This window comes from Macrobrachium nipponense, chromosome 16 (assembly GCF_015104395.2).
Source record: "Macrobrachium nipponense isolate FS-2020 chromosome 16, ASM1510439v2, whole genome shotgun sequence".
In the NCBI taxonomy this organism is placed as follows: Eukaryota; Metazoa; Arthropoda; class Malacostraca; order Decapoda; family Palaemonidae; genus Macrobrachium; species Macrobrachium nipponense.
This window is the reverse complement of record NC_087209.1, coordinates 20,719,238-20,728,610: the sequence shown is the minus strand read 5'-3', so window position 1 is coordinate 20,728,610 and position 9,373 is coordinate 20,719,238.

The following is a 9,373-nucleotide window of genomic DNA, read 5'->3' as shown; positions in this document are numbered from 1 at the left end:
TAGGGAACATTGCCTGACCAGGGGGCTTCGCCCCCCCCCCCCCCGTACCCCCCCTTAAAGGCCTAACCTAACCTACCTTTGTAAGGAACGTAACCTAACCTAACCTAGTAGGGAAATATTAGGCCTAACGTAACCTAGTAAGGAATGTAACCTAGCCCCGGAACCTAAGTACCGGGAATATGCCTGACCAGGGGGGCTTCGCGCCCCCCCGTCACCCCCTGGAAAGGCCTAACCTAACCTAGTAAGGAATGTAACCTGAACCAACCTAACCTACCTAAACCTAGTAGGGAACCATGCATGACCAGGGGGGCTTCGCCCCCCCGTACCTTAGGGGGGCCTAACCTAACCTTAGTAAGGAACGTAACCCCCCCGAAACCTAACCTAGTAAAGGGAAATACCTAAGGCCTAGTAAACTAATAAGGAATGTAACCAAAACCAACTAAACCTAACCTAACCTAGTAGGGAAATATTGCCTGACCAGGCTTCCCCCCCGCCGGTAACGTAAGGCCTAAATAAACCTAGTAGGATGTAACCTAAACCTAACCTAACCTAAGTACATACTGACCTTAGCTATCGAACCGGTACCCCCCCTTAAAGGGCCTTAACGTAAACCTAGTAAACCATGTAACCTAACAAACCTAACCCCCCCAGTTAAGGAAAGGTACCTAACCTAACCTAGTAAGGGAATAATTGCCTGACCAGGGGGGCTCAAAACCCCCCGTACCCCCCCTTAAAGGCCTCATAACCTAGTAAGGAAGGGTTAACCTAACCTACTAACTAGTAGGGATTGCCTGACCAGAGGGGGCTTCGCCCCCCCAGTATACCCCCCCTTAAAGCCGAAGGCCTAACCTAGTAAGGACCGTAACCTAACCGGACCTAGTAACCAAATAGGCCTAAAACCTAACCTAGTAAGAATGTAACCTAACCACCTAACCTACTAGGGAATATTGCCTGACCAGGGGGGCTTCGCCCCCCGTACCCCCCCCTTAAAGGCCTAACCTAACCTAGTAAGGAATGTAAACCTAACCTAACCTAAACAGGTAAGGGAATAATTGCCTGACCAGGGGGTTCCCCCCGCCCCCCCAGGGTAACATTAAGCCTAACCACCTAGGGGGCTTAAGAACCCCCCCCCGTAACCTACCAACCTAGTAAAGGACCTAAGGGCCTAACGTACCCCCCCTAGTAACCAAGGAACGAAACCTAACCTAACCTAACCTAGTAGGGAATATTGCCTGACCAGGGGGGCCTCGCCCCCCCGTACTTAAGCCTAACCTAACCTAGTAAGGAATGTAACCTAACCAACCTAACCTAACCTAACCTAGTAGGGAAACTGAAGCCTGGCCCCCGCTAAAGGCCTAACCTAACCTAGTAAGGGGGGAATCGTAACCCCTAACCCAACCGAACTAACTACCTAGGGGATTTGCCTTGGACAGGGCCCCCTTAAAGGAACCTAACCATAAACCTAGTAAGGAAGTAACTAGGCCTACAACCTAACCTAACCTAACCTACCTAGTAGGGAACATTGCCTGAGCAGGGGCTCGCCCCCCCGTACCCCCCTTAAGCCTAACCTAACCTAGTAGGGAACGTAACCTAACCTAACCTAGTAGGAAATTACCTAGGCCTAACGGTAACATAGTAAGGAATAACCTAACCAACCTAACCTAACCTAACCTAGTAGGGAATATTGCCTGACCAGGTGGGTTTCGCCCCCCCGTACCCCCCCTTAAAGGCCTAACGTAACCTAGTAAGGAATGTAACCTAACCTAACCTAACCTAGTAGGGAATATTGCCTGACCATGGGGGCTTCACCCCCCCACCCCCCCTTAAAGGCCTAACCCTAACCTAGTAAAGGAATGTAACCTAACCAACTGTACCCCCCCTTAAAGGCCTAACTAACCTAGAAGGAATGTAACCTAACCAAAAAAAAAAAAAAAACCTAACCTAGTAGGTAACCAAGTAGAATCCCAACCCCCCCCCCCCCCCGTATCCACCCTTGAAGAACTAACCAACCTAGCCTAACCGGGTAACCCCCTTCAAGGAAGTAAAACTAGTAGGTAAACCAACATATAACAAACTAAACCTAAAGGTATGTTGCCTAACCGGGGGATGGGATTTGGCCCCCAGTAGGTAAAATGACATATAAACCTAACTTTGATGGGTGTGGAAGTGTTGTAAATGTAAAAAGTAACCATACATAACTGCGTAATAGTAAGGAAACTGGAAGGGAGGTGTAAATTGTAATGTCTGTAAAAGTGTATAATGGAATATATTGAAATGTAGGTTTTATAAGAATAATGGCAAACTATATATTTAAATATATATTGAAATGTAGGTTTTATAATAATAATGGCAAACTTTAATATAGGTATTGGTATCGGTGAGAAATGCATTGTAAATGGTGTAACGTAAAGAGCCAGTCGTGAATACTGGAAAGGGGAGGGATTGACTTGTGTATAAAGATATAGGGAGTGTGTATGTAATATGCAACGCAATGTGCAATTTCACGTAACAGGTAGGTAGGTAGGTAGGTATCGAAACGTCCTAAAACTGAGTTCCTATCAACACGTAGGCATTTTTAGGTGTCTGTCCTCAATTATAACATAATATTTCAAGTTATATATGAATGAAATTATTAGGTGGGGATATTTCAAAACAGTTATTATTACCAAAATACTATGGAAAAATTTGAAAAGGAATAAACACTAGAATTCACATAAAACATGTTTAATAAAACAAAAAAAATAGGTAAATGCTTTTATGTAACTCAACGTATGGTTACCAGCCAGGGTTCCCAGATGACCACCACTACCAACAGCCAAGTCTACCATGAAACCAGCCAAAATCCGCCAAATGGTAATCCAAACCAACCCAAATAACCGGCAAATATATGTGCGTTATATCTATCTTTATAAATGCATATTTTTTATCATATATATGCTTGTATAGCGGCATCATAGTTTTAGTTAGATAATATAAACTAATATAAGAATGCAGGAAAAAAAACGAGAATGAATTGAAATTTTGAAATGAGGCTCGTTCCCTGAGAATCCGGCAGCCTGCTTTTGTGGTCATCTGGTGTGTGTGTATTTTTGATTTAATTCCATCTACATATTTTGCTTAAATGTTACCAAGTTTTTACTGGAAAAGAAAACCTATTCAAATTCCCCAGATTTCCTGAAAACCTTCAAAAAATCCCAATCTGGGGAGAGATTCCTCAAACGTGGGATCAGTGTTTAGCTCAAATAGAAAGTGTTTGAAAACCAGCCAAAATACCACTAACCAGCCAAAGTGAATTTTTACCCACCAAATTAGGAAAAAAAGCCAAATTTGGCGAGAAACTGCCAAATCTGGGAACCCTGTTACCACCCAATCCTTCACTCAGTCCGGTAGCAATGTAGGGGTCATACTGTAACGTGTTTGGCTAAATACATATATCCCTCCCGTAAACCCCCATTTCTTTCCTCACTAAGAAGTCCGAGTTTAGGACCAAAAGCTCCCTTACAGTTAGCGCATGCGCAGTAGCATTAGCGCATGCGTAGTAGGATTCATTGTTGTGGTAGTAGTGGTAGTAGACAAATATGGATGTGGAACGGCTCCACTATAGCTAGTTTTGTTATTTCTTATTTCCGCCTGTATTTCGTGTTTTTAAAAGTGATAAATGTGGGAAATACCACAATAACACGGCAAAATCTCCCCCAAGTGGTTTTCTCCCCACCCAAAACCCCGGTTCCACGGGGGCTGGGGGTCCCCCTTACCGTAGGATAGAGTTGGGGTTTTGTCCCCACCCAAAACCCCGGTTCCCAATGGGAATCCCCTTTACCGTAGTGGGATAGAGTTCAAAGGACAAATTAAAGAGTCGTCCGAATAAATATTACTTCAAATTCTTGCTCAGGAGGTAAAACTGCATAGAAAAACTGCAAACAAATGCCATACTCTGGGCCGCCCGCCGCGGATAGGTACACTAGATCTACCAAAAAGGGCAACTGCCATAGTCTGGGCCGCCGCGGATAGGTACCCTAGATCTACCGAATCTCCTGGACAGAGTACAACCCGATAGCACTTACGACACAGCAATTTCGAACTCTTTCCGTAATGACACACGACCATGCCATCAAATTTGGTTCCCATTTTGGGCAATCTCATCGACTTTGCTAAATATCTACACTGAAATTACAACGATCTTACCTTCTCCGAATGTGAATAAGAAAAAAACGATGCACCCTTTCTAAAGAGCCATAAACTGAACGCAATGAAGCCTTTAAGACATAACCACTTTTAAACTCGTAACAACAACGACGAAAGATTCTGTACTGAGCAGGGACAGAGAACGATAAAAGAACGGCAGTAGACTTGTCACAAAGGCTTTGGGTCAAGATAGTTGCGTTTTCCGAGGCGCTATACCTTGACGAACAGACACTAGATGGCGATGCTAAACGTCTTTGCATACTGGCCTGTAAAGGGGAATTACATTATTTTGCTGATGTTGTGATAATTCGGAAGCAGTACGAAAATAAATCAATTAATACATAATCTGAGTTGTGATAATTCAAGCAGTACGAAAATAAATCAATTAAATAAATTTGGAAAGAAAGCTATTCATTAACCATAAATAAATCAACATGTACAGAGACTATACGAGTGTTTGGTTTGCAGCTATTTTCACTTTAAGATGAATCTTAAGAAACGAAACTTTACATTATTTTCAATCATCTTCTAATTAACTTTGATTAGGGACATATTTACGGATACAAATTAATCACAAGTAAATTAACAAAATAGCATCGTTTCAAATGAAAATGGTGAGGTATTTTCTGAGATAAAAAACCATGACAATATCGCTCTGCAAATATTTGGGGATCACACACACATACAGGTATACATGTGCCTTTTTGACCTTATCTTATGCTTAGTATAACACTTACAATTAGTGGGAATCACATTCCTTTGGACGAATTCTCTTAGCACCTAACAATTCAAGATTACCTGTAACTCTTGCCTGCAAGACAGTAGTTAATTTTCACCTTCCTTCACAGTTCATTTGGTCTTACTAAGACAATATCTCACTTCGTACCATGGGCCAAAACCTGGCTATCTTCATTAGTTTTCAATTTACCGCCGAAGGTTGCTTTGTGGGGCTCGCAAATTCGTCTATAACTGTGAAGAGTCAAACGTGGTACTCTATATGTTTAAAACATTATTCTAGTTTTGTTGCACCTCTTAATTGAGGTGCAACATCCTTCATTAATCTTAAGCCATATTTATTTTATATTGAAATTGAAATATCCACTCCATTAATGCACAATGAATCACAAGTCTTATATTGGAGCACTCATCAAGATATATTTAAAAAACCAAGATTAATATTTGTATGATGGTGTCCAGTAGCCCTTAGGTATAAACATAAAGTTATTTTTGCACCCCACATACATAGTTGATATAACCTACAACCTAATATTATTTAAAAAACCAAGAAAGTTATAAACTAAATTACAAATTAAAAATCATGGACCATTGTAGAGGTAATGGCACTTACACAGCTAAAATTTATGATGTATTACGCATGTAAGAAATTTAAGATATGAAGAAGGATTGGGAAACGATAACATAAACGTGGCTTGACCAGATTTTTTTTCCTTCGATCTGTTGAGTTCAGAGGTCCATACCAGGTCTACTATTCACTTCAAAGCCTTGCAATGACTTTATAAGGGATCGCGCTGCAGGAAAGCCTTAAGTCAATTGGTCGAGATTCTAAATGTTACAAACCTAATATTGGTTATTAATTACCGGCAAACTTGTGTAGGAAGAATGTGGGAGTTTTTCATTGATGAATGAGAGAGAGAGAGAGAGAGAGAGAGAGAGAGAGAGAGAGAGAGAGAGAGAGAGAGAGAGAGAGAGAGAGAGAGAGAGAGAGAGAGAGAGAGAGAGAGAGAAATGTTTACCCTTACCTTAAAAATACGATACCATTTTCTATGAAAGACATAGAAAATGGAAAGACAATATCCATAACTAAAGAGAGAATAGTTATGAACGCTTCAGTGAAAGCTGTATTATAACAATAAGCTTAAAAATAAAATAACATAAAATAAACAATAATGGGAATAATCCCCCCCCCACACTTCCTATAGAATATGCCGTAGTTAACTACTGCCCCAGAGAAAATAATCGCTAAATTCCTTTGAAGAGCTTATGACTCGATGAAAAAATAATGTTTTTCTTATTTCTGACAACAATTATATGTGGTTTTAATGTTCTGTACGTTGTAAGAATAATTGCGTTTACGGTGCAATTTCATATCACTCCACTAACAGTAAATGGAAGCCAAACAAGATTTTACTTTGATTCTACTAGTTATATATATTTATAAGTGCGTCCAAAGAAAATGAAGATAATCATTCCGTACTCAGTAAGAGCATGCTTTGTATTTAGTTCAGGCTTTCCCATATTATGGTCCTCAAGTCTAAGGCCGCATTCTAAACAGCTAATTGTTCGCATTGAGCTGCTCGTATGCTACAATAATACCGGGATTCTTTAGCAATCCCAACTTAACAGTACGTAATGTCTACTAAATAGACTGAAATGAAATTTTAGACTATCAGATTTCAACAATTAAAGCCATCTCACTTACCCCATGTTCTCACTCCACTGTATCTTGCTTTCAGATCTTGCAACAAAATGCTCTTGTGATGGTAATGCTATCTTTGCATGATACCATGAATTCAAAATTTATCTTACTCTTCGAAGCTCTGCTTTATCTTCAAATATGATATCTGAATTTTTTGCTAACACGAGTAAAACCCTTATCAAATGTACAGAAGTTCGACATAGGAAATTTCATCATAAATACTGTGATTATTACCTGAGTTAAAGGAGAAATTCCATAAAGGCAAACATCAAATGAGCAGCATATATATATATATATATATATATATATATATATATATATATATATATATATATATATATATATATATATATATATAGTATGTATATATACTATATATATATATATATATATATATATATATATATATATATGAATAAAGATAAAAGGCCCATAAAACACTATTTGAACGCTCCAACCATACATTTCGTGCAATGTTTAAATAGTGTTTTATGGGCCTTTTACCTTCATATTATACTGTTGTATTAAAGTAAAAGACATTCATTCATTCATATATATATATATATATATAATATATATATATATATATATATATATATATATATATATATATATATATATATATATAATTATTCAGAAGGTCTTCCGAGGAAGGACATAAAAAAGAGATGGATAAATAAAATGAAAGAGATATTGGAAAGGAGAGACCTCAACATCCGGAACTAGACGAGAGTTCACAGGATAGGTGAATGGAGCAGCGTGTGATAAGGGGCCTCAACACGCTGTTGGTGAGCCTTCTGTGTTGGGGTATGATTCAACATTTTCAGCGTGGATGTGGCAGTGATCGTTCTCTTTCCTTGAAAGCATTTGTTTGGTCCCAGTTGAAATTCTCAGCCTTACTCGTCCGATCTATAATCACACGAATTGAATATCAACGTCAGGGGAAAAAATATGTAATGTGTACGTACGATTTATCATCAAGATATTGACCTATCGCGATTACTCTTGGATATAAAAAAAAAATAAATGTCTAAACTTCATATTTCTCTCTACCATAACAATCCAGGTTTGCTATTACTAACCGGTTTGAATAATTTCTGCCAGAGCAACGCTGAGCCTTTTTTTTTTTTTCTGTCTTCAATTTTTGGCACACTGCCCAATAAAATCTGTATCAAAATTCAGTTGTATCCAATCTTTTCGGATTCGTGATGGGGAACATTCTTTCGAATTGCTCCCCGACTCTGATGCTTTAAGCCGGTTTTCTGCGCTGTTAACGTGAGCCCCAACTCCTCCCAAACAATAAAAATTGTGCGCGCTGTTTTATTTCGTCTAAGATTTATTTTCATACCATGCTTTTCCACGAAGTTATTAAACTGGTGAGAGAGAGAGAGAGAGAGAGAGAGAGAGAGAGAGAGAGAGAGAGAGAGAGAGAGAGAGAGAGAGGATATGTAACTACTTTCTACACTACATTTTAGTAAACTGTCGAAAAGTTTTAGTTTGGTACAAAAGATTTTAAATACTTATCACGGATATCAAAGAGCCTTCTACATAATATTTGGTGTTCGTTAATGTTTACTTGTGTTTTAGTTCCCTTTGTACGTGGTTGAGTATAGTCATCTGCTTTCTTAACTACTACTGCCTAAGTACTAGTCCGCTCCTGCATCTAAGTGGAGGTTGACAGCCCATTGTTAAGCACAGCATGATGCAAATTTAATTCACATCTTGTATTCTTATAATTTTTTTAGAATTATAAACGTCTCAGACATCGTTATATTTGTGCCTTATTTCCAACTGATACTGGTTCTACGAATCGGCATTCAGAAATTTCTCAGAGGTCTTTCTCTAGTTCAGCCTAATTTCCACAAAGATGTTACTGTTCTTTTATGGCTGAAGTCAGCTGGCCCGTTTTTCAAAAGAATGTTATCTTTTCTAATAATTTCAGTGACCTTCCAGATATTGACAGGTTATGACCAACAAGCGCATGAAATGCAAAATCCAACTCCTCCATAGGTTGTTGTACAATTCTCATTGGACGTTCCATAACTGGTTGGACACAACAGAAAAATCCTTCATACCATATGTTGCTGTTCACGAAGTCCATTAGGCTAATATGTCCCTACACATCAGGTATATTCTTCAGTTAATTTAATCCACAGGCCACTTCGTTATAGGTTGAGAAGACAGTCCTTCAAACACTCTACAATAATATTTGACTCAGTTACCTTTCTTAACAGTGTACTACAGTGTGTAAATTATTATTATGATTCAGAAGATGAACAATGTTCGTAAATGGAGCAAACCCATAGGAGCCATTGACTTGAAGTTCAGGCTTCCAAAGAATATGGTGTTCATTAGGAAGAAGTAAGAGGAGATAAAGGGAAATGCAGAAAGAAGAGATCTCACTTATAAAAAAAAAAAAATAATAATAATAATAAAAATAATATAAACAGATGAAACTGTATTAAAGTGCAAGGAGAAACAGTAATAGGGTATAGTACGTAATCGATTGCAGCTTCGCTTGAACTTGTGCTAATTGCACGACATCCTCAGGGAGGCTGTTCCACAGTCCAACGGTGTGAGGGATAAAGGACCCCTGGAACTGAGAAGTTCAACAGCGAGGCAAATTTATTCCATATTGGTGCTGTTGTTCAGCAAATCTGCTTACTCTCGGCAGATAAAGGGGATCAGGGATCAATTGTCAATGTGAAAGTTCTCTGTCAAAATAAAATCTATGAAAAACTGATAAACAAG